This window comes from Mustelus asterias, chromosome 4, assembly GCF_964213995.1.
Source record: "Mustelus asterias chromosome 4, sMusAst1.hap1.1, whole genome shotgun sequence".
In the NCBI taxonomy this organism is placed as follows: domain Eukaryota; kingdom Metazoa; phylum Chordata; class Chondrichthyes; order Carcharhiniformes; family Triakidae; genus Mustelus; species Mustelus asterias.
This window is the reverse complement of record NC_135804.1, coordinates 47,699,979-47,726,960: the sequence shown is the minus strand read 5'-3', so window position 1 is coordinate 47,726,960 and position 26,982 is coordinate 47,699,979. Positions and strand designations below refer to the sequence as shown.

Genomic DNA, 26,982 nt, shown 5'->3' with positions numbered 1-26,982 from the left:
TTGGGTGGGAAAGTGGAACTGAGTTCCAGAGTCAGCTATTATTAAATTACAGAGCAAGCTTGAGGAACCATATGACTACTCGTGCTTTTACTTGTATTTCTTAGTAACTCTAGTCTGTGGTTCGAAATGTAACTGCTGTGGCAAATGAAAAGATTATAATTTATATGCCATGGGGCATTTATTGCATTGGGGGGGGGGGTGAAAACATTAGAACTTTGGGAAGGAATTTTCTCTGCATGTGACCAGTTTTACACTTGACCTGGGAATGCTTGATTAGATGCAAACAGTGAGGAATGCTCTAATTCTTCAGCACTGATTACCCTCGCCTTGAAGTCCAACAAAATAAGATTCCGCCATGTTTCTCCAACAGATGTAACATTGAATGATGGCAGGAATAGCCATGCAGGAGAGTTGACTGAAACACAGGTAGGCTTTGTCGTCATCACACACTATCATTTGTGATAGCTTCAAGTTGCCTTTTCATCTCCACTAAGACCAAAAGCACTTTGTGTGGCTAGTAATGGACAACCTGGAGAAATGCCATTGTATCAATTTAATTTAATAGAATTTTAAATTTATTCAAGCCCCGAGCTGAATTTGTACTTCAGCTTTGGCAAATCAACACAGCAGTTGACAGCATCAGATTTCATCTGGAAATGCCACGCTCACTATCTGTAAATCATGGCAATTCCTCTGTCTTCGACTGTTTCCCCTTATAGAATCTTTTACTACCGAGTGCCTTGTGACTAATTATTTGCTACCTGAATGAACTACAGTTGAAGCAGACAATGAGAATGTAAGAGCTGCCTGATTCCCTTTACCGTGCACACTGAGCAGGCATTAATTATTTTCAACATTGTAGTTTAGACGAATCGGTGCACATTTGGTGATGGGAAGAAGGCGGTGAGGGAATAACAGCAAAAGGGTAAATTATCAAGTTTTAACTGAATACTTAGCCACTAGCACAGCATTATATCCAGTTCTCTAGCTGATCCTGTGTTTCAGGGGCTGCTGTGTGGGGGAAGGGATTTTCTTCTTGACGATGACATCATATTCTGTCACAATAGTAATTTTGTATGCATATATCAATCGTTCTAAAAGAATGCCTGTAATTAAATAAAATGTGTGTATGCGTGTGCACGTGCGTGCATGCACATGCGATTTTTTTTTCCACTCGGGGAATGCACAGCTTAGAATTTATTTCTCCTGCTGTAATTTTCTCAAGCTGGTGAAATGTGTTGACCAGCTTCAGCCTGTCGAAACTGGTGAATTGAAACTAGAACTCATACTGCACACATACTACTCTGACACTTGAGTGATTCCTTTGGCAGTCGATGAATTTCTGTCATTTCTTTGACATCCTTCATCGCCGAGATAAGCATTTTGGACATGACATCAGCCTATTTACAGCTGATTTTTCTTGGACAAGATCTCCAAAGGACACCAAGCTGTTAAAGTAACAGCACCTAGCAAGAAAATATTTCAAAGATGGGTGGCAACTTGTGATAAATTATACATTTTGATAATTTGCATTGATACGGACCCATTCAGGTTAAAATGTTATCTTGCTTTTGGTAGCAAAAATGGGATCTATTTCCCTCAATCTTTTTGTTAAACCCAATTCCGTTAGCTATGTGAAAGCTTGATTATCATTGGAAAGCTTGTTGAATGAACCCCTGATGATTTGTAAATGGAAGGTGGCCAAAATGTTTGCAACTTCGAAGCTATAGCTCAGTTTTCATTTTTGAATATTATTATTCTATAACTGGGAATTCTCTAGGTGTATCATTAATTTTAGCTGTATAGGAAGCCACATGGTATAGGGGGTATGATTTGTTAGTTTGGCAGAAATTAGTCTGAACCCCTGTCATGATTTGAATAGTTAGTTTGAAATGTACTCATTTGAAATTTCCATTATTTTCCACTGCACTAGAAATTCTGTCTTCCAAATAAACCTTCTGTAAAGCAAACCAAATTTATGTAGTATCAAAGCAGCTTGTAGCTGAGGTAATCCCGATGAAAAGGAAAATGGTCAGTTCTCAACACAAGTGTACTTCCTCTTAGCTGACGGTATGCTGTTGCCAGCAGTTGCATTGGTGCAGACCATGGATCCTCTAGGGCCACATGTAAAACTTAATTCTATTACTTTGTGTACATCTCAAACTGATGCTATCTGAGTCTGGTATCTTGATTTAGGATATTTTGGCCAACTATGCAAAAGAATCAGGACATTCCAGCAAAGAAGAAATAAATGTGCAAATGGGGTTAAGATCCATGAGCTATCAAGGCTGCACCACCAGAAGTAGGGGCCATGTGGAGTCTTATTGGGGCAGGACAGGCACAACTGGTACGTATGCAGCGTGCAGTTAGTTCTCTGTTGTGAGCAATGGTATGTGAAAACAACTGGGTTGTTGCAACAAGTTACTGCCTGAAACAAAAACAAAATGCTGGAAAACCTCAGCCGGTCTGACAGCATCTGTGGAGAGAGAATAGAGCCAACGTTTTGGGTCTGGCTGACCCTTTGTCAGAGCCATCCAGACTTGAAACGTTGACTCTATTCTCCCTGCACAGATGCTGTTAGACCTGCGGAGTTTTCCCAGCATTTTCTGTATTTCAGATTCCAGCAGTATTTTGCCTTTTAGTTGGTGCCTGATATGTGCTGTAGAAAATGTGTTGATCATGATAAATTCAAAATTACAATTTTTGAAATTCAACAAGATAAAATTCAACCCATTGTTGGCAAATGGGTCAATTCTACAGACATATGTTTCTGCGGACTTTTTAAATTCTTCCATGCACATCATAATGACAGTGCAGACAAATTCAATTTGGTCTATTATCTGAGCTAACGTTGGAGGTTATCAAAGGAACTTTCTGTTTCTTTGAGTCATCAAAACAAGTTACAAATTATGGTGTCAGCGAGTTTCTTCAGGAAACTTGAAACTCATTTATTCTCCCAATGTGTGCTCTTTGTGTGACAAGACTCTTGTATTTCAGAGGTTGCATTATTAGAGGATGCCACCACCTTAATTATAATGGCACAAGACTAAAAAGGTCATTTATTGTTGGTGATTTCTGTTATGTGAAGTAACGAAGCAAGTTTCACACAGGCTACACTTTGTAGAATGATCAAACAGTTGTAGCATAAAAGGAGGTCATTTGAACTGTCATTTCTGTGTTGCTTCCTTAAAGGAATAATTCGCCTAGTGCCGCTTCCCTCACCACCTTTCCATAGCCATGCACATATTATGCCTTTTAGATAATCCAATTTCCTCTTGAATGCTTCGATTGAACCTGCCTCCACCACACTCTCGGGCAATGCTAACCTTCTTCGTCAGCTCTGACGAAGGGTCATCTAGACTCGAAACGTTGGCTCTACTATCTCTCCACAGATGCTGTCAGACCTGCTGAGATTTTCCACCATTTTTCTGTTTTTTTTTGTTTCAGAATCCTGCATCCGCAGTATTTTGCGGTTATAATACTAACTACTTGTTGCATTAAGCAGTTTTTCCTCCTGTCGTCTTTACTTCTTTTGCTAAATAATTTTAATTTGTTCCCCCGGGTTCTCAATCCTTCCACCAATGTGAACAGTGTTTCCCTATCTATTCTGGCCTCATGATTTTGAATACCTGTGCCAAATCTCTCAAACTTCTCCAAAGAGAACAGTTCCAACTTCTACGACCTATCTATCAGAGATGAGAAATTTCTGCTCTCCCTGTTAATATTGCTGCGGTGTTTGACTATTACTAATTTGTAGTTAAGTTGGTTCATACTGCAAGTTTGCCAAACTATTTTGACAGCGCTGATCTTTTTAACCTATATTTTTGTTTAAAATGCTTCCCTCTGGTTGTAGTCAGTTAGGTATAAAACATGTGAAAAGCATTATTTTTTAAAAGTCATGACTTTTCTGAAAATGGTGAGGTCTTCCAAATGTTAATTAAAATATCTTATCAAAATCATAATACATCAATTAGGGAAATGAAAAATGAGCATTAAGCAAAAAGTGTGGATGTGAGTGTGGGGTCAGTTTGCAAACCTTGTGATTAAGTTGAAACTAAATTGGTGTATGTCACCATTATTTGTATTGGTGATTCTGTAGATATTTTTAGTTTTTTCAGGCTATGTTGTATTTAGCGTTTCCTCAGAAATATGTGATTATACTTCAAAATATTTCATTCCTGTGACATGTAATATTTGATCATTATGCTCAGCATATCACCAATAAATTGTATTCTTTGGTGTATGGGCAAAGTTATGAAGAACACTCTCCCGTCAAGACTTCCTTAGGAGGCTGGAACTATTTGTCTGTCTTGTGTCAGGAAAACAAAGGTAGTTTTAAGGGATTTATATTTCTATTGGTAAACATTAGAAATAAGATGTAGTTTTCAGTGGGTTTAATCTAATGTTTCTGTGGAAGAAAGGGTAAAACCTATAGTTAAATTCATGCTAGAAAAGGTGTTTGTATGGGTGGGGTCAGTTCCAATTGTGTTTCTGTGCTTAGTGAGGGCTACAGCATGAAAAGTAAAGAAACTAGCAGTGGTTGCTTAGCAGAGAGCGAGTTCTAGCTGAATTTGTTGACAGTTGGAGACAGGTCACCAAGGAGTGAACATTTCTCAACACTGCCAGGAGACGCTAGTCAGGACAAGAGAGCTGCAAAGACTGCTAACTTCCAAGGAACCAGTTACAGCCCAGATAACGAAGGAATTAGGACAGAAAGAATGTTTTAAGAGAACAGAGGCCAAGATAATGTTCAGAAGAATTCAAGGAAGAGTACACAAAGTTAGAGACAATTGTAGTAACCAGATTTAAAGTGGTGTAACAGACTTCAGAGGTAAATCAAAAGTTTGATGCCATTTTAATAGTCTGGGAGTTCAGAATTAAAGCAATTATGAACAGTTTGTACAGCAGTCAAGACAAAGACATTCTAAGGGGGGGTGATGTAGACCTTGGACTGGATTCACTGTTAAAAGTGAAGTGGAAGCTTTGTTTAAGAGTCATCTGGAAAACATGTCCTGGAACGTGGAGTGCAAACTCCTAATGGAAAGCAATACGATGAAAGGATTTTAAAGTGTGTTCTTGGGAGGGGAGTTTGGAAATTCTTGTGTGTCAGTCATCTGAGGGGATTCTGAGGATAAATCCACAGACATCAACTTGGGTTCAGAGCAGAGTATGTATATTTGACCTGTGTGCTTAAAGCGACTTTGTGTTCATGAGACCGTTGTAGTTAAAGATGTACTTTGTAATCTGTGTTAATCTTAATTTAACAATTATACACAGATTTTAAGGGTGAATAAAGGCATATTGTATCATCGATTATTTTTTTCATGTTTAATAAACATTTTTTTCTTAATGACTCCGTTTCTCCACTTTTATAACAAAATAGTATTCGTTGTGGTATTTTGAGCCAGTGTTCCATTCTGGAATATTCCCATCCAGTTATAACATTGGGATCGAAACACTTGTCTGTTACACTACTGTGTGGCTACCTTCGGTTTCTTTCTTGTTTGTAGCATCAGTTACTTTTGTGCTTTTTATGCAAATGAAATAATTTTTTATTGATAATACATCTGTTTTTGGCCAAGTGAACGTGAGAATTCTTTTATATCGGTGAGTTTCCAATTGTCTGAAAGAGCAACTCACCTGGTGCTATTAACCTGTCTCTTCCCTTAGACCTGCATGTTTCTTTTCTTTCCGAATAGTTGTCCAATTCTCTTTTGAAGGCTTCAATTGAATCTGCTTGCATCATACTCTCAGGCCATGCATTCCAAAACCTAACCATTTGCTTTTTTTCTCATGTCATCATTTTGCCAATTATCTTAAATTGGTGTCTCCAGATCATTTCACCTATGGGAACAATTTCTCTCCATCTACTCTGCCCATGATTTTGAACACCTCTATCAAGTCTCTTCAGAATCTCCCCTCCATAAGACGTGGACCATAAGACAGAGGAGCAGAAGTAGGCCATTTGGCTCAGCGAGTCTCTCCTTCCAGGGGAACAGCCTTTGCTTCTTCAGTCCATCTTCCTGTGGAAGATCTTTTTGCAAACTGACCAAAACTATTGTTTTTCATTGGATAACAAATTGGCACTACCTGTCAGAATTTGGTCAAAGCTTCTGGGAAATGTTAAACAAACAAATACTGTAGAAGCTTATCAGCGCAGTAGGATGCAGCGCAAGACATCTTCCAAATTGGGTGATATATTTTGGATTAATCACCGATATTATGGGAATACTGGAATTGTACTGTTTCTTTAAGAAATGTATTTATATCATGTTTTTTGTGAGAGGTATGTTTAAAATTCAGCTGTTTTACACAGTGCTGATTTGTCTGCAAAACAGGCAGCTCACATGCTGAGAATGCAGCTAATGATTGATTGATTTTAGCTCGGGATGTGTTTGTTTTAATCTGAGTTGATGCATTTTTGTTTAGTTGAATTTCTCCCTGTGGTTTCAGAGTGGGGTTTTGGTTATTTGATTGACAGTTGTTCATGTATTAAGGGGAGGAGCTAAACTTCCAGGGACAAGCAGGCAGTTGCTGTTGAGTTCTGAAAGAAGCAAGAGGTGTCACCCCCTCGTGCTCTCGGCTGATGTTTGGGCCCTGCTTGGAGTAATAGGTCTCTCTCTCTCTCTCTCTCTCTCTCCAGAGGTGTTCTGGAGCCTCGACCAAGTACGTAAGCCTGTGTAACAAAGAACAAAGAAAAGTACAGCACAGGAACAAGCCCTTCAGTCCTCCAAGCTTGTGCTGATCATGATGCCCTAACTAAACTAAAAAGAACCGTCTAGCCTTACCTGGTCCAGATCCCTCTATTCCCTCCCTATTCATGTACCCATCTAGATGTCTCTTAAATGTTGCTAATGTGCCTGCTTCTATCACCTCCTCTGGCAGCAGGTCCCAGGCACCACCACTTTCTGCGTTAAAATCTTCCCCGCACACCACCCTTGAAACTTCCCCCCCCTCACCTTGAACCTGTGCCCCCTTGTAATTGACACTTCCACCCTGGGAAAAAGCCTCTGACTATCCACCTTGTATATGCCTCTCATAATTTTGTAGACCTCTCTCAGGAAAACCCTCAGCCTCTGTCTTTTCAATGAAAACAAACCTAGTTTATTCAACCTCTCTTCATAGCCAACACCCTCGAGACCAGGCAACATCCTGGTGAACGTTTGCACTCCAAAGCTTCGATGCCCTTCTGGTAGTGTGGCAATCAGAACTGCACGCAATACTCCAAATGTGGCTTAAGCAAGATTGTCTATAGCTGCAACATGATTTGCCATCTCTTGTACTCAATGCCCCGGCTGACGAAAGCAAGCATGCCATGTGCCTTCTTAATCACTTTGGCCACCTGTGTTATCACTTTGGGAACTGTGGACCTGCACACCCAGATCCCTCTGTATGTCAACATTCCTAAGGGTTCTGCCATTTACAATGTAATTCACATTTAAATTTGGTCTTCCAAAATGCATCACCTAGCATTTGTCCAGATTAAACTCAATTTGCCATTTCTGTGCCCAAGTCTCCAGTCTATCTATATCCTTTTATATCCTCTGACAATCCCTGGCACTATCAGCAATGCCATCAATCTTTGTGTCATCTGCAAACTTACTAATCATACCACCCACATTTTCCTCCAGATCATTTATATATACTACAAACAACAGAAGTCCCAGCACTGATCCCTGCGGAACACCACTAACTACAGATCTCCATTCTGAAAAACACCCTTCCACCGCTATTCTCTCTCTTCTATGACCAAGCCAGTACTGTATCCATCCCAAATCTCATGTGATTTTAGCTTTTGTACCAGTCTGCCATGTGGGACCTTGTCAAACGCCTTGCTAAAGTCCATATAAATTACATGTACAGCCCTTCCCTCATCAGTTAACTTTGTCACCTCTTCAAAAAACTCATTCAAGTTGGTGAGATATGACCTTCCCTATATAAAACCACACTGCCTGTCATTAGTCCATTTTCTTCCAAATGTGCGTCCTGTATCTTCTCCTAAAGTTTCCGCACCCCAGACATCAGGCTCACCAGCCTATAATTTCCTGGATTATCTCTTCCTTTCTTAAACAAGGGAACAACATTGAATATTTTCCAGTCCTCTGGAACGTCGGTCGTTGATCCTCTGGATGGAAAGATATCTGTTAAGGCCCCAGCTGTTTCTTCCTTGCCTCCTGCAGTAACCTGCAATAGATCCCATTCGGCCCTGGGGATCTGTCTACCTTAATGCAATTTAGGAAACCCAACACTTCCTCTTTCAATATATTGACATTCTCCAGAGCATTCACACACCCATCTCTGACTCCACATCCGTCATGCCCTTCTCAAGCTAGATGAACTTAAAACCAGACTTGCTTTTCAAAGGGAACTGAGAGATTACTGTGTGCTCTGTTTCACCGGACTGTGCCCTAGAACTTGAGGGCTTCTCAATCCACCAAATGGACTGTGCAGCGCCCCGGGTATGGATAGGGAGGTGGGGTCTACCTTCGAATCAACATCTCTTGGTGCCTAGACGTAGCAACGCTGGCGAGTTTCTGCTCCCCGGACCTAAAATAGCTGGTGCTAAAATGCTGCCCCTACTACCTTCTGCGGGAGCTCACCTCCGTTATCCTGATGGCAGTTTACATACCATCCGATGCGAACGTGCAGACCACGCCGAATGAAATATGTACCGCCACAAATAGTCTTGAGATGGAACATCCCAAGGCTTCATCATGGCCAGGAACTTCAATCAGACCAAGCTCAAGAGTGTCCTACCAAGATACCACGAACATGTCCCCTGTTCTACCAGAGGCCCAAACATTCTAGACCAATGCTACACAATATAAAACATGCCTACCACTCTATCACCCGCCCATGCTTTGGCAAATCAGACCACAAGGCTGTGCGCCTGCTCCCGGCTTACAAGCAAAAACTGAAACGGGAGAATCCGATAAAGTCATGCAATGTTAGTCTGAGGAATCAGATAACCTCCTACAGGACTGCTTAAAGTCAATGTACTGGTCAATTTTTAAAAACTCAGCAGCCAACCTGGACGAGTACGCCACTACAGTAACTGACTTAATTAGTAAGTGTGTCAAAGATTATGTGCCAAAGAAGCAAATCCGTGTGTTTCCCAACTGGAAACCATGGTTGAACAGGGATGTCCACTGCTTGCTGAAGTCCAGCTCTGAGGTGTTCAAGTCAGATGACCCTGACTTGAACAAGAAATCCAAACAAGTCAACCCATGGAAAGCCCAGATGGGGTACCCGATAAGCACTCATATCCTGCATGGACCAGCTGGCGGGGTTATTTGCAGATATATTTAACCTCTCTTTGCACCAATCTGAGGTCCCTATCTGCTTCAAGATGATGACCATCATCCCATACAGAAGAAAAGCCAGGCAGCTTGCCTTAATGATTATTGTCCGGTGGCTCTGACATTCATCATTATGAAGTGCTTCGAAAAGTTAGTCATGGCACGATCAATTCTGGCCACCCAGAACGCCTAGATCCACAACAGTTCACATATCGCTGCAACAGGTCCACAGCATTTGTCATCTCTCTGGCCCTGTACTCAATCCTGGAAAACCTAGATAACAAAGACACCCATGTCAGAATCCTATTTATTGACTACAGCTCAGCCTTCAATATCATTATTCCTACAAAACTCATCTCTAAACTCCATGGCCTGGGACTCGGCTCCTCCCTCTGTAACTGGATCCTAGACTACTTAACCTACAGACCGCAATCCGTAAGGATAAGCAACACCTCCTCCACAATCATCCTCCACACCAGTGCCCCACAAGGCTGTGTCCTCAGCCCCTTACCATACTCCTTATGCACCTGTGACTGTCGCCAAATTCCCCTCCAACTTGATTTTCAAGTTTGTTGATGACACCACCATAGTGGATCAGATCTCAAACAATGATGAGACAGAGTACAGGAAAGAGATCGAGAATCTGGTGAACTGGTGCAACGACAATAAACTCTCCCTCAATGTCAGCAAAACAAAGGAGATAGTCCTTGGGAGATGGAAGCGTAATGGAGGTCTACATCACGGGGGTGAAGTAAAAAGGGTTGAGAGCTTCAAGTTTCTAGATGTTCAGATCACTAACAACCTGTCCTGGTTCCTCCACACTAACGCTATAGTTAAGAAAGCCTCTACTTTCTCAGGAGGCTAAGGAAATTTGGCATGTCTGCTACGACTCTCTCCAACTTTTACAGATGCACCATATAAACCATTCTTTCTGGTTGTATCACAGCTTGATATGGCTCCTGCTCTGTCCAAGGCCCCAAGAAACTACAAAGGGTCGTGAACGAAGCCCAGTCCATCACGCAAACCAGCCTCCCATCCATTGACTCAGTCTGCACTTCCTGTTGCCTCGGCAAAGCAGCCAGCATAATCAAGGACCCCATACTCTCTTCTGCCACCTTCTGTTGGGAAAAAAATACAAAAGTCTAAGGTCACGTACCAACCAACTCGAGAACAGCTTCTTCCCTGCTGCCATCAGACTTTTGAATGGGCCTACCTCATATTAAGCTGATCTTTCTCTACACCCTAGCTATGACTGTAACACTACATTCTGCACCCTCTCCTTTATGTATGGTATGCTTTATCTGTATAGCGCACAAGAAACAATTTTCACTGTATACTAATACATGTGACAAATCAAAATCTTGGTGAATACTGATACAAAATACTCTTTAAGGGTCTCGCCCACTTCCTGTGTCTCCACATATAATTTCCCTCCATTGTCCTTGAGTGGGCCTACACTTTCTCTTTCTACCCCCTCAATATATGCATAAGAAGCCTTGGGATTCTGTTTGCTAAAGAGATTTCATGACCCCTTTTAGCCCTCCAAATTTCACGTTCAAGTTCCTTCCTACTTGGGCTATATTCCTCAAGAGCTTCGTCCGCTTTTAGTTGTCTAGAGCTATCATATACTTCTCTTTTTCCTTTTGACTAAGCTTACAATTTTCCTTATCATCCATGGCTCTGAATCCTGCCATTTTGCAGTCTTCATTTTTGCAGAGACATGCATGTCCTGCACTTCAGTCAATTGGCTTTTAAAAGTCTCCCACATACCAGGCATGGATTTGTCCTCAAATAGTTGCTCCCAATGCACATTCCCCAGTTCCTGTCTAATTTGGATTTTTTTTGGCCCTCGCCCAATTAAGCACCTCACTCGAGGGCCACACTTGTCCTTATCCATGATTACCCGAACTCTTATGGAATTATGGTCGCGAAGCCCAAATGCTCCCCCACTGAAACATTGATCACCTGGCCTGGCTCATTCCCCAATACCAAATTTAGTATGGCCCCTACCTTGGTTGGATTCTCAACATACTGTATCAAAAAGCCCTCCTGGACACATCTAACAAATTGCTCTCCATCCGAGCCCCTGGTTGTAAGGGAGTTCCAGTCAGTATGGGGAAAGAACCTGGTGAATGCCAAAATAGAAAAATTGTTGGGGTCCTATTGGGCTTTTGTAACATGCTTTGGGGTTTCTGATCCATACCTTAACAAATGTTGGGTTAATGTATCAGTCAGGATACTGTACCTCTGGCCTAAGTAGACAGTACTTTCAAACAAAGTTGACAATGTGCAAAAGTTTAACAAGATCTAAAAAGAAGATTGGGTTATGCTTTGGAAGTTTAACTTACCCCAGTTTCCATTCCTCTTTGCCCAGTTACAAACCCTGATTGCTGAACCCAGTGCAGCAGTTTGTAATCTAGATTCTGGTACTAATCATACATTTTTCCATTATTGCTCTTTAAATCCTTTTTAAATGTTTTAACGTATGTGTTTGGTATCCTCTGAACCTTTCCCGCTCTATTGGTTACAGCTGCTGGTTTTCAAGTCATTTGTCTCTATTCTTTCATCCCAGGTAATATCCCAGTGAACCTACATACACTTTTACCATGGCAACATGATCCTTTCTATAATGGGTTGCCCGCAACTTCCAACAATGACTTAACTCATGTCTTGTGTAGAGCAATTTTACTTTTATGCTCTTCTATTATCTACATGCTTGTCGCATAGTTGCCTTCTGAATAAGAACCTGTAAATGCAGCAATGTAAAAGAGCACCAAACCATATGAAGATAATGTTACAGTGAAAATTTAACCTATGTTGGAATTAGCTCACTTTGTGCATAAGGAAATGAAGAAATATCCTTGTTTGTAAGGATCATAGAATAACTACAGTGCAGAAATAGGCCATTCGGCCCATTGAGTCCGACGACAATCCCACGCAGGCCCTATCCCCATAACCCCACGTATTTACCCTGCTAATCTCCCTGATACTAGGGCAATTTAGTATGGCCAATCAACCTATCCCGCACATCTTTTGGAGGGTGGGAGGAAACTGGAGCACCCAGAGGAAACCCATGCAGACACGGAAAACGTGCAAACTCGACACAGACAGTCACCCGAGGCCAGACTTGAACCCGGGTCCCTTACCACCGTGTCACCCAGGATAGGTGGATTGGCCATGGTAACTTGCCCCTTAGTGTCCAAAGATGTGTAGATTAGGTAGATTAGCCATGGTAAATGCATGGGGTTACGGGGATAGAACAGACGGTAGGGCCTGGGTGCAATGCTCTTTCGGAGAGCCAATGCATACTTGATGGGGAGGATTGCCTCTGTCTGCACAGTGGGAATTCTATGGTTCTATTTGATGATTGTGGGATGGACAAGCAATTCTGCAACCACAAATGTTATCACCAATTGGTGTTCAGTCTCCCTGCTGCCAGGATGTAAAGGATATCGTTAGTGCAGGGCATTTTATGAGGAGAAGGGGAGCAACCAGAAATTGTGTTCCATATTGAAACCAAAGACATAGGTAGGAAAAAGGTTCTGGCCCTGCAGGTAGTGTTTCGGAAACTTAAGAAAAAGATTAAAGAATAGAACCTCAAAAATAGTAATCTCTTAATTATTCCCAGTGCCATGCACTATTGAGTACCGAAACAGGAAAATAGTGTAGATGATTACATCACTGAAGAAGTGATGCACAAGGGAGGGCTTTGTTTCCCAGGGTATCAAGGCCAAGAAGAACAAGCCAGGTGGGTAGTGCCTGAACTGTACTTGAGCTCAAATTCTTACAGTGAGGTTAACTAATGCTGCAAAGGAGGAATTACATTGATTTGGTAGGGAAGCAGCACCAGAACATAGCAATTGAGAAGAGAGACTAAATGCAGAGGATCTAGTATGATCAGTTGGCAACAGGACAAAGGGTAGTGAATCATGAGAGAATTTGATGGAAGAAAGGAGCAAAATGGGTTAACACAGCACTAAAATACATGTGTGTAAATGTGTGGAGTATTGCAGAACAGGAGAGTGAGCTACATGTGCACGTTGACACATGGGGTTACATAGTGGCTCTAATGCACATCTCTCTCAACTGTGGGCAGAATGGGGACTAAATGTTCCTGGCTACAATGTATTTTGAATGGATAGGGAGGGAAAAATGACAATGCCATGAAGTGGCTGGAAGTATTGTTCAAGGATATTACAGTTCTGCAGAAGGACAATGTATTAGAACAAAGAAAGACTGAGTTGAGTCTATTTGGTTAGAGTTAAGAAGCCGAATTGGAGCTGTTATATTAATGGATGTGTACTATTGGCCCCACAAATAGTGAAGCGTTAGAGAAGCAAAGCATTAGGCAAATTTCCACTGAATATAAAATCTGTAGAGCAGTAGGACAGAATGGAGGACTTTTATTATAATATAGACTGGGGAGAAGAAAGACTTGAGGACAAGGCAGATGAAGAATTCCTCATCTGTATAGAGGCAAATTTCCTTGATCAGATGTTTCTTTTCTAATGAGGGAAGAAAGTGTTGGAACTCGTTCAGGGAAATGAAGTAGAACAAATAGTGTTTGAATGGGAGATCTCCTGGATAATGATGATAGTGTAATTTGGTTTAAAGTAGTTATGGAAAGGGACAAGAAAAAAATCAAAGATGGAAATAGCCCAACTGAAAAGCTAGTTTCAGTGATTTGAAAGGAATCTAGCACAGATGAACTGGGAACAAAGATGGGCCAGGAAAACCTTGAACATCAGCAGGCCTTGGAGAAAGGTCAGTTTCAGTCTATTCCCAAAAGGAGGAAAGATTGAACACCTGATGCTGGAACTTTGGGTGACAAAGGAAAGAAAAGTTAAAAAAAAACAGGAAAATAATATTTATGACAAATGTCAGGTGCAGAATATAGTTGACAACCAAGAAGAATACAAGTATGCAGAGGGAAATTAAGAAAGGACATAAGACTGGCAAAGAGAGAGTATAAGATTAGAGGTTAACATAAAAGACAATCCAAAAATCTTCAATAAATGTATAAAAGTTAAATGACTTCTGAGTGGACTAAGACCTCCCCTTATATATATTTTAAATAAATAACATATGTATAGAGATATGCTCATTGCTGTCTCAAAAACGGAATCTATGTCTCTGACTCTTGATCAAAAGTAGCTGCCTGGCAGTATCGAAGAAACTTGCACCTTGTTATTCCTGGAGAGACATTAACAACCCCCTCCCCCTTGTGGGCTGCACAGGCCACATTTTAAGAGAGCTGCATTTCATAACCCAAGCTGGCCAACTTGTCTACTTGTTTACTAGGACAAAGGAGCCCACAACTTCCCTTTCAATTATTAATGGTTGAGACATTTAACGATCTCAGAGATCCAGATGAGGGATTGCACAACCTTTGTCAAAGACTATGTAAAGAGGTGAGAGTCATGTGATATGGACCTCTGGTTTGTGGAACCAGTAATATTGCCCTGCTGCAAAGTCTCAGCCTACTATTTCAACCAATTAACTAACAGCAACACAGATGAGTGCTCTGGCCCAGATTGGAACACCTGGTACCATCTATACTGCTTCTGCTAGGAATTCTGTATCATCACCTATAGGACTGATTCATCTCTGTGTGCATATCTTATCATGTGAAGTTAAAGTCACGGAAAAGTGAATTATCCAGCATCAGTTTTCAGCTCACTGACCTCTGTGAAGGAATACGTCACTGGACTTTGATTCTGGACCCTGGAACCCCACGTGAAACAATTTTCCTTTTCTTTGTGGTCTTTGCACTGTAAATAATCTTTTCCCATTATCCCTCTTTTACTTTATGAACGCAAAGGAGGCGACCTTGCAACCCTCTGCTTGCGTTTTGATTGTGTGCAAATAAATTAACCCCCTTTGAGTTCATCCTGTCTCAATTTTGCAGTGGGGTTATTAATAGAAATTGGATAGCACCAAAACCAAAGAGTTGGGAAATACGCCACCAATTAAGGAGAAGGCTCATCTAAAATGCCTTCTTGTTTATGTGCGGGCAGTGAGAGGAGAAATTAGTGCTGTTTAAATTAAATGCCCTCCTCTCCATAACAATGTTTAAAGGAATGATGGGGCTGATTGGGGGCAGAAAACATAATTTCTTGAGGAAGCAAAGGGCATGACTGAGGTTTTGAGCACAATAACAAAATGCTGCAATATTGGAAATAATGACAATGTTGGAAATATTCAGCAGTTCACACAGCATCTGTGGTGAGAAACCGGGTTAATGTTTCAGGTTAATGAACCCTCATCAGAACTGAAGAAAGACTGAAATGTAATAGTTTTGAAGGAAGTGATAGAGAGAGTGGAGGCGAGGAAGTGTAGCAGGGAGAGTCTGAGAATGGATGAAGGGCAGCAAAGATTAAATGACAAAAGATGTAATGGTACAAAGCCAATAGGAGTGGTAATGTGTATAGTAAAGAAACAAAGGATCTGTCCAGATGAAGTGCGAATGGCTGATAGGAAACAACCATCCGAATGCAAAGTGACAAAATAAATGGAACAAGAAAAAAACCAAAATTGCAAAATAATGAAAAAAGCTAATGCCCTTTACCTTAGATAAGTTGGAAAGGAAAAAGAGAAAATTAAGCTAGAGTTGCACAGAGTTCTGGTCAGACTGCATCTGGAATATAGTGTTCAGTTCTGGGCACGGCACATCAGAAAGAACATATTGGCTTTGGAAGGAGCACAACACACATTCACCAGAATGGTATTGGGATTGAAGGGCTTAAATTATGAAGATGGATTGCATAAACTTGACTTGTATTCCTTGACTTCAGAATGTTAAAGAGTAATCTGATTGAGGTGCTTGAAATTATAAAATGATTTAATAGAGTAGATTTAGGAGATCTCTTTTTTTTTTGGTGGGGGGGAATCAAAAACAAGGGGTCCGATCTTAAAATTAGAGCCAAGGCATTTCAGAAGTGAAATCAGGAAACAACAATGGGTAGTGGAAATATGACATTTTCTCCTAAATACTGTGGATGCTGAGGTGATTGAATTTTTCAAGGCTGATTGATAGATTTTTTTATTTGGTATGGTTACCAAAGAATATGGATCAAGGGTGGATAAATGGAGTTGAGGTACAGACTAGCCATGATGTAATTGAAAATCGAAGCAGGCCTGAGGGATTGAATAGCCTGCTACTGTCCCCTATATTGCACTGAACTAAGTTGCAGATAACCTGCACCCAATTGGAAAATGGTGGAAACAGCTGGCTAACAACTGTACCGAAATTTTGAATCTGATTATAAATTTTAATTAAAATATCAATTACTGCAGTATCTTCAAATAAAGAAACGTAAAGTATGTTTCAATTTCAATAAGCAGACTTTATTTATTGATCATTTTAGAATGATGAAATTAATTGCAGACAAGTGCAGTACTAAATCTTGATCTGGTCATCTTGATGTCAAAGAGCACTCGTACCTCAAAAAAAAGAAGAGTTTAAATAATTCCTCATTTCTATCTTGATGACTGGTAAACGAGGCAGTGAGAACTCGAAGAGCAATTGCACATATTTGCATGAGGCGACACCTTGATTATTTTTATCTTCTGTAGTTTATTAAAGCATTTTATTCTCACTCAGCAAGAACTTTTTCAGGGATTTTCAACTGTTGATCCATCATCTGGCAGAACTTCTCTTTGCTTTTCCTTAAAGGTAAGCTTAATTTTGGCATCAGTGAGTGTTTTTAAAATAAAACTATTGCTGGAATGGTTGTTAGATTTTCCAGGAGTGGTGCCCAATCTTCTCAAGGACATTGTAAATCATCTTTTCAAATGAAAGTACAACTCATTATGGTGCTGCACTGAAGATGGAGACCAGATGTCAAAATGGTGGTTGAACACCATGGGGGATTTTTTAAAAAACAATTTCTGTGTATATTTTTATAGCTAGATTGTCAGATGGGGTCTAGACGTCATTATCGTGCTTTCATTCAAAATACTCCAATGCCATGAGTAAAATTATCCTGTGATGCCAAAAGGATTTATTTTGTCCACTAGGAAACTTTCACCCTTCACATCTTAAAATTTCTTTTGAGCAATGCAGAATTGTCAGAATCAGGCTTATTTATATATTTGGTGAGTTGATAGGATGTGCTTGAAGATGTATCTGCATATATTTATTAAAGATCTTCTTTAATACAGCGTTCTAAAGTGGGAAGGTGATCAGCCAGATGTCGTGGTACACATCGGTACAAATGACGTAGGTAGGAAGAGTAAGGAGGTCCTAAAGAGTGGGTACAAAGAGCTTGGAAGGAAGTTAAAAAGCAGGACCCCGAGGGTAGTAATCTCAGGATTGCTACCTGTACCACGTGCCAGTGAGGGTAGGAGTAGGATGCTTGGGCGGATGAACACGTGGCTGAGGAACTGGTGTAGGGGGCAAGGTTTACGATTCTTGGATCACTGGGACCTCTTCTGGGGCAGTTGGGACCTGTACAAGTGAGACGTGTTACACCTAAACTACAAGGGGACCAATATACTTGCAGGAAGGTTTGCTAGTGTTATTGGGGAGTGTTTAAACTAGATTTGCAGGGGGATGGGAACCAGAGTGACGAGCAGATAGTGGAGCAGGGTAAAAAGACATGTTAGTTCAAGCAAAATCACAAATGGAAGGGTTGAGTGTGGTGGAAATAACCTTTTGAGGTGTGTCTATTTAATGCCAGGAGTATTGTGGGGAAGGCAGATGAGCTGAAGGCGTAGGTACATGGAAATATGACATTATGGCCATTAGTGAAACTTGGCTACAGGAGGGGCAGGATTGGCAGCTCAATGTTGCAGGGTTCCAGTGTTTCAGGTGGGATAGAGGCAGAGGGATAAAAGGTGGGGGGGTGGCATTGTTGGTCAGGGAAAACGTTACAGTGGTACTCGGGCAGGACAGATTAGGGAGCTTGTCTACAGAGGCCCTATGGGTGGAGCTGAGAAACAGGAAAGGTATGACCACATTAATGGGGTTGTATTATAGACCACCCAATAGTCAGCGAGAATTGGAGGAGCAAATCAGCGGAGAGATAGCTGACAACTGCAAGAAATACAAAGTTGTGATAGTAGGGGATTTTAATTTTTCACACATAGATTGGGACTCGCATACTAAAGGTTTAGACGGGGTGGAGTTTGTAAAATGTGTTCAGGAGAATTTTCTACATCAGTATATAGAGGTGCCAACTAGAGAGGATGCGATATTGGATCTCCTATTGGGAAATGAGTTAGGGCAGGTGATGGATGTGAGTGTGAGGGAACACTTTGGATCCAGTGATCATAATGCCATTAGTGTCAACCTGATCGTGGATAAGGATAGATCTGGCCCTGGGGTTGAAGTTCTGAACTGGAAAAAGGCCAAATTTGATGAAATGAGAAGGGATCTGGGAAGTATGGATTGGCACAGGCTGTTCTCTGGTAAGGATGTAAATGGAAAGTGGGAGGCCTTCAAAGGAGAAATTTTGAGAGTGCAGAGTTTCTATATTCCTGTCAGGATTAAAGGCAAAGTAAATAGGAATAAGGAACCTTGGTTCTCGAGGGAGATTGTAACACTGATTAAGAGAGAGTTGTTATGAAATGTACAGGCAGCAAGGAACAGATCAGACGCTCGAGGAGTATAAAAAGTGCAAGAAGCTACTTAAGAGGGAAATCAGGAGGGCTAAAAGAAGACATGAGATTGCTTTGGCAGACAGAGTGAAGGAAAGTCCAAAGAGCTTCTATAGGTATGTTAGAAGCAAAAGGATAGTGAGGGATAAAATTGGTCCTCTTGAAGACCAGAGTGGTAGACTGTGTATGGAACCAAAAAAGATGGGGGAGATACTAAATGTTTTTTTTGCATCCGTATTTACTGAGGAAACGGGCATGGAGTCTACGGAAATAGGGCAAACAGGTAGGGAGGTCATGGAAACTTTACAGATTAAAGGGGAGGAGGTGCTCGCTGTCTTGAGTATTCCCTGTCAGGGTATTCCCACGGACCTTGAGGGAAGCTAGTGTTGAACTTGCCGGGGCCCTGGCAGACATATTTAAAATGTCAGTATTCACGGGGGAGGTGCCGGATGATTGGAGGGTGGCTCATGTTGTTCCGTTGTTTAAAAAAGGTTCCAAAAGAAATCCGGGAAATTATCGGCCAGTAAGTTTGACGTCGGTGGTGGGCAAGTTATTGGAAGGTGTGATAAGGGATAGGATCTACAAATATTTGGATAGACAGGGACTTATTAGGGAGAGTCAACATGGCTTTGTGCGTGATAGGTCACGTTTGACCAATCTATTAGAGTTTTTCGAGGAGGTTACCAGGAAAGTGGATGAGGGGAAGGCGGTGGATGTTGTCTACCTGGATTTCAGCAAGGCCTTTGACAAGGTCCCTCATGGGAGGTTAGTTAGGAAGGTTCAGTCGCTGGGTATACATGGGGAGGTAGTAAATTGGATTAGACACTGGCTCAATGGAAGAAGCCAGAGAGTGGTTGTGGAGGATTGCTTCTCTGAGTGGAGGCCACAGGGATCGGTGTTGGGTCCATTGTTGTTTGTCATCTATATCAATGATCTGGATGATAATGTGGTAAATTGGATCAGCAAATTTGCTGATGATACAAAGATTGGAGGTGTGGTGGACAGTGAGGAAGGTTTTCAAAGCTTGCAGAGGGATTTGGACCAACTAGAAAAATGGGCTGAAAAATGGCAAATGGAATTTAACGCAGACAAGTGTGAGATATTGCACTTTGGAAGGACAAACCTAAGTAGAACATACAGGGTAAACGGTAGGACTCTGAAAAGCGCAGTTGAACAGAGGGATCTGGGAATACAGGTACAGAATTCCCTAAAAGTGACATCACAGGTGGATAGGGTCGTAAAGAGTGCCTTTGGTACATTGGCCTTTATAAATCAGAATATCGAGTATAAAAGTTGGAGTGTTATGGTAAGGTTATATAAGGCATTGGTGAGGCCGAATTTAGAGTATTGTGTACAGTTTTGGTCACCTCGTTACAGGAAGGATGTAAATAAGGTTGAAAGAGTGCCGAGAAGGTTCACAAGGATGTTGCCGGGACTTGAGAAGCTGAGTTACAGAGAGAGGTTGAATAGGTTGGGACTTTATTCCATGGAGCGTCGAAGAATGAGGGGAGATTTGATAGAGGTGTACAAGATTTTGATGGGTATAGATAGAGTGAATGCAAGCAGGCTTTTTCCGCTGAGGCTAGGGGAGAAAAAAACCAGAGGGCATGGGTTAAGGGTGAAAGGAGAAAAGTTTAAAGGGAATATTAGGGGGGGCTTCTTCACGCAGAGTGGTGGGAGTGTGCAATGAGCTGCCGGATAAAGTGGTAAATGCGGGGTCACTTTTAACATTTAAGAAAAACTTGGACGGGTTCATGGATGAGAGGGGTGTGGAGGGATATGGTCCAAGTGCAGGTCAGTGGGATTAGGCAAAAAATGGTTCGGCACAGACAAGAAGGGCCAAAAGGCCTGTTTCTGAGCTGTAATTTTCTATGGTTCTGCGTTCCATCTCCTGTCCTCAAACCTCCCTTCCTGTAGTTAATTATTTTTGATTCGGTTTTTTATGTCAGCAATTAACATTTGAAAAGGCCCACAGACTCCATTGCATTGGGAATTCCCTTTGTAAAAAGGTTCCAGTGACCTGTTAGTTTCGTGTTCTAGTGTTAAATGGCACAGTGGCTCCAATGTATGCTGTACCCAATCACACATCATGATCAATGGCATGCATGACCTGCTCCAAGATTGATGGTAAACGTCTCTCAGGCAGGCATTAAATTCCATGTCTCTCAGGCAGGTATTAAATTCAATCCTGTTTGCATGTGTGGAAGGCATTGTGAGAGATAGCAGTGATTGTGAAGATAGTGTTTTCAAATTTATAATCTGAACATTTCAAGAATATGGCAATATTAAAATTGTTATCTTTTAATCAAAATATTCCTCTTTGTGTTTGACAGGAGTGTGTGTATTTACACCTGTGAAGTGGGTTCTATGCACTTTCATTTTTTTAATACCATATTCCTGGCAAGCAATTTTCTCTTCAACCCCACCCTGTCACCCTCCTCCCCAATGTTGTAGCTGTAAGGGAATGAAGTATGTGTACGGCAAGTGCTTACTCAGCAAGCACATTTTCAAAGGTCCACTGAGCCATTAAATTAGACACGAAGACAGCAGATGAACTGCTGGTATTTAAAACCAACCTTATAAAGGGCTGAGATGACAGGAACTCTTCCTGAAGAGTGCAGTCTAATATCCCCAGGGTCCAAAGACCTGTACCATCTTCATGGCTTTGGATGATGTAATACACAGCCTGTGTGCAGCTGTTTTCTGAGCATGTGCTGTAATGAATGGTACTTCACTTTTCTCATCGCTTCAGGCTTGTGTTATGCTTCACAGCTTGAAAAGGGACCCATCTGTGTCCACAGATATGGAAATATGAGAAACTGAGAAAAGCAGAGGTGTATTCCATTTGCACCCAAACATTTAGAGCTTTTTATATTCCCCAGCGATTGTCAAATGGGAAAGTGTCTTATCATAGAAATCATAGAAACCCTACAGTGCAGAAGGAGGCCATTCGGCCCATCGAGTCTGCACCGACCACAATCCCACCCCACATATTTACCCGCTAATCCCTCTAACCTACGCATCCCAGGACTCTAAGGGGCAATTTTTAACCTGGCCAATCAACCTAACCCGCACATCTTTGGACTGTGGGAGGAAACCGGAGCACCCGGAGGAAACCCACGCAGACATGAGGAGAATGTGCAAACTCCACACAGACAGTGACCCGAGCCGGGAATCGAACCCGGGACCCTGGAGCTGTGAAGCAGCAGTGCTAACCACTGTGCTACCGTGCCGCCCATATTTATCAGGATTTTAATGCATTATCTGATCTTTAGAGATGGTTCACAGTGAAATGATCATACTACCAAATGATGTCCTGTCCACATGGGTAAGTTACTGAAAAACAACTAAAATATTCTGGTGCTGTGACTTGAGCAATGCCTGTCTCCCCTCAGTGAAATGTGGAAAAAATGTAATCTTTGAATCTGAAGAAGTTCAAGAAAAATGAGCTTTTTTCTGTCTGGTCAGGAAATAAAGACATGCAAGGTTTTAATTAATCAGGAAAGATAATGATTTGTTTTCAAGCAAGTGAAATGAGAGGAAACATAGTTTTTTCAATCCTTAAGGGCTAGACACAGGACATTTGAAATGGTGCATTTCACTTGCAAGAAGATCCCTGAGGATTCATTTTGTATCAGCATAATAGCAAAAATAGACTTAGAATATATGGTAGCATTCTTCTGCATCCCACAGCGGCAAGAAGTGGGAAAACACTCCATCGCTCACTTTGCACCTAAATCCATTGTGGGCCAAAGAAATCTGTGCTTGATAATTGGCTGCTTATTACACAAAACATAGTGTAAACAGCAATTATGTTAAGAACATTTTGGATATGAAATTTAGACCATGTGTAACACACAGCACCTTGTTGCTTGTCCATTATATGGATGGCTTTGCCTTTTCCATGAAAGGCAGAGCTTAATGTATGCTTGGTATATATTCTCTGATGTCTAAAATAATTGTAAAAATGGTTCCTCCACCTATTATTAATGGAATCTGAATTTCTTTACATTGTGTCAGCTTATCGTTGTTTGGTGCATATAAGCAGCTTTCATGATCTCAGCATTTTAAACACATCGCAGCCAATGAAGTAAACGTGAAGTGTTATCAATGTTGTAATTTAGAAAATGCAACAACAAATTTTGTGCATAGTAAGGTCCCACAAGCAGCAATATGGTGATGACCAGATAGTAGTTTTGGTAATGTTGGTTGAGGGCAGGGACCTTCACTAGCCATTGAATAGTTCCCCTGGATCTTTCATGCTTGTATGAAGAGGGCAAACGGGGCTCCTCTTCCAAAAGATGGCACCTCCGACTGTGCAGCACTCTCTCAGTACTGTTGCTACATCATTTGTTGTCAGAATTGCATTAGGCACTGATGCGATTATAGTCAACTATGATGGAACAGGACATGAACTAGTTAAATTTTCTGTAATTTGTGAAGCTCTCTTTTCCCCGGTGTAATGCCTTAATTTTGTCTGTGCTGGTGTGAATGCAAAAATGGTAATGAATTTAAATTGATGCATATTAATTTGACAGTGTTCACCTACGCTTTGTGCCATCAAATTAATTTCAACAGCGAGATGTTCTCAATTGTGCTGCAGTTTGGTATTTGATGCAAATAAAATTAGTGGATTTCTAAATCATGATTTACATGGAATACTTGGAATTATGGAAAAACTCATAAATCACCTGCTGCTACTGTTTGAATGGTTAATTTGAGTAACCAGCAATTTCTCAGCCAGTAGCTGGTGTTAATTTTTTCGAAGTAGATGCTATCCTGAAATCCCAGGTTAGAAGCTGCTATTGCTAATGGGATGATCTCATTTACCTGCTGGTTTAAATTGAGGTGACAAAAGACCTGAAGCAAAAAAAAATGTGCTGCCATGACCTTGCACGAGGCAATAGCTTGCATAATAATGCAGGAACAGCTTCCAAGATCCCTTTTAGGCTCCTGGTCAGTAGCCAGTAAGAGTTGCTTGCTTGTTGGAAGAGTTCAAATTTTGAAATGATTTTTATGCGCTCAAAACCGATCAGCGATCATTTGACATCAAATGTTGTCATTTGACATGAGTTTGATTATAGATCAGCATTTTGCCATCGTTGACATCAAATGTAATCAAATTGCAAAAGGCACTCAGAATCATTGAGTGTGCCCAGCGCTATCCAGTGTGGTCAAAACTAACCAATGCGCTTAGCAATCTGCATTGAAAATACAAGGAAATTCATTATATTTGGATTTATTCTGCTTTTTTTCATTTAGTGCAAAAAACTCTTTCCACTATACTATATACAATCTACAACAGCTAAAATTTTGTCTCAGGCTGTGACACAAAGTGGACAGCATAATTTAAGCTGCCTGTCAAATGTAGCATCTGATGCTCTGTTCTGTGGAAACCTATGGAATGGCGCCTCAGATGAAGTTTTACCTTGTTTTGTTCTTAATCTGGTGAAATCTGTAATGATTCCTTCTCATTTTCAGGTAGATTTTTAATTCAGTTAAATTAAATGCATGCTGAGCTTGTTGACTAGCTAGGAGCAGATGCAGGAGCAAATTTAGATGTGTGGAAGTGTTGACCATTGATAACCATTTTTAAATTCACCACATGCTCGAATTTTGTGACCTGTAAAATGAAATTTCACAGACTTTGTTCAATATTAATATAAACTGTTTGTACTTGGACATTAAATGTGGATTTGGGAGACCGGTGCTAAACCACCTTCTGAGTACCATTCTACTGCATTTGTACTTTCCTCGACATTGCCTTTCCTGTTAGCTTTTGGAATCTGATTCCGAAAGCCAAAACATGGCCTTTACTGTTATCTGATTTAACCTCCTACAGTCAGCCTGCAGGCAAGCGAAGGCATAGAGCAGTATAATATATTTTTATCTTCCTGAATCAGATGCTGGTGACCTCTGGGTTGAGGGAAGAAGTTGGATTCAATGGACCAGGAAATTTGTACTGAAAGTGTTTAACCAGCTCCATACATTTCTAAGGCCATGGGAGACCGGTTACACTTCTGACATTGGCTCAGGAGACCCACAAAAAGAGTTGGGTCACCACTGCTGCTGGTAATATGGAAGTTATTAAGTTTACACTTGCCAGTTATCTCAACAGTGGAAGAGCTGCAAATCGGGAGTCGGTGACAGGAGTGTGGTGAAAGTGCCTTGATGAATGGGAAGGAAAAATAGTCAGTACAGCAGCATATTTTTCTTTTGTCATGGACTTTGTTTATAAGCACTACAATATAAATGCAAATTATATTTTTTAACAACGCAATTCTGGTCTAGTACAAACTTTGTAACATTGCATTACAGCAAATACAGAAGAAGGTGAGCCAGATGCTGCCTCCTTACTTACGAATCCAATCAGAATCGTAAAAGAATAACCTGCCTGCACAATATTGTGACCAAACTTTGATATTGTTAAGTGAAAGCTGTAGATATGTAAGCTATTCCTTTAAGAACATTCTGCCTCTCTGATTCTTGCAGTTGTGTGCAAGATTATTTTTTTTATTTCCTGGAGTGTGTGATGTGGCCTTGTTCCTCTAGGGACAAGGTGGTCTGAATCTGCCATCCTGCACTTGAGCAGGAGAACTTGCGAACCTATTGCATCTGTCGCTGTGCAGTACACGGCCTGGGAAATAGAATTAGGCCGCAGGTGGGCAAAAATGCAAAGCGTCTGCACATTCTGTTCGCAATCAACATGCTTACCTTGACAGGATAGCGGGAGTGCTGCCCTACTTGAGATTAATTGTATTAATTGGGAGTTTGTGCACAGTTGAATCATGGTTTTCGTTGTATAAGTTGGCAAAAATGTCAATTGAGGCACACCATTGAAACAAGTTCACAAGTAATTTCAGAGATGAAATAAAAACTCTGGCTAGGTGACTAGCTCTAAAATAAATATGGCAAGTCACAAATAAAACCCGCTATCGAATGAAATGTTGTCTGCCAAATGCAAAACCAAACACAGGTTTTCCTGAAGCATCTAATAAAACCATAGAAAACTTGCAATTAACTGCTTTATTGTCTAAGAAATAATTTACTTTTGTGTTGCTCGGATATCTTTAAAGACTGATAACTTCTAAAAACAAATTTGAATTTCCAGTTTAGCTGAATGGATGACACAAGGTTTCAAGTTGTTAGGGTGTTTATTGTAATAAACAATTTTGATAAAGCACAATTTTTGAGGGCAATTTGTACTTGAAACTTTTAACACAACCAAAGAACATATAATCAGGTATAAATAGGAAATGGGACCATTCAGTTAGATCATGGCTCATTTTCTCAATGCTGCCTTCCCACACCATGGTCAAATCCTTGATATCTTTGCTATCTAGATATTAATGCTCTGTCTTGAACTTACTCAATGACTGAGCCTCTGCAGCCCTCTAGGATAGAGAACTCCAAAGATTCATCACCCTCGGAGTGAAGACATTTCTCCTCATTTTAGCCCTAAATGACCTATCCCTTATTCTGAGACAGGGTGGAATTGTCCCGTCCTACCTGCCATGAGAATTGTAGTGGGCGGGGGCGGACCATACAAAGGTCCGTTGACCTTGGGTAGGATTTTCTGGCCTTGGGCGAGTGCAGCCGGAAAGTCCTGCCCAGTGTGTCCCCGAGTTCTAGACCCCAGCCAGGGGTAACATCCTTCCTGCATCTACCTCATTGAGGCCTGTAAGAATTTTGTTTGTTTCAATGAGATCGCCTCTCTTTCTAGATTCTAGAAAATACAGGCTCAACCCCCTCAATCTCTACTGGTAGGACAATCCCACAATCAGTTTGGTTAACCATCTTTGCTTTCTGTCTCTGGCAAGTCTATCCAGTAAGGAGACCAAAGGGGTACACAACCTTCAGGTGTGGTCCCATCAAAGTTCTATACAATTGCATTGCACTGTCCTTTAAGTAGACATTCAATTCTTCCAAAATCAGTCAAAAATGATTCTTGGCTCCTAAGGATTTGCTTCTGTTTTTTTCCTTTCCAAGCCTGGGACTTTTAACTCCAAAGCAGGTCACATTGAGCTCTTTCATTTTGCCTTCAGTTCAAGACAATTACCAAAACATAACCATCTTAGTGCTG

At 41.1% G+C, this 26,982-nt stretch overlaps 1 protein-coding gene across 6 annotated transcripts in view; it reads left to right on the top strand.

The window, feature by feature from the left end:
- cfdp1 (craniofacial development protein 1) overlaps window positions 1-26,982 on the top strand; it is a 189,150-nt gene that overhangs the window by 78,495 nt on the left and 83,673 nt on the right. The gene's annotated exons all lie outside the window — the stretch shown is intronic.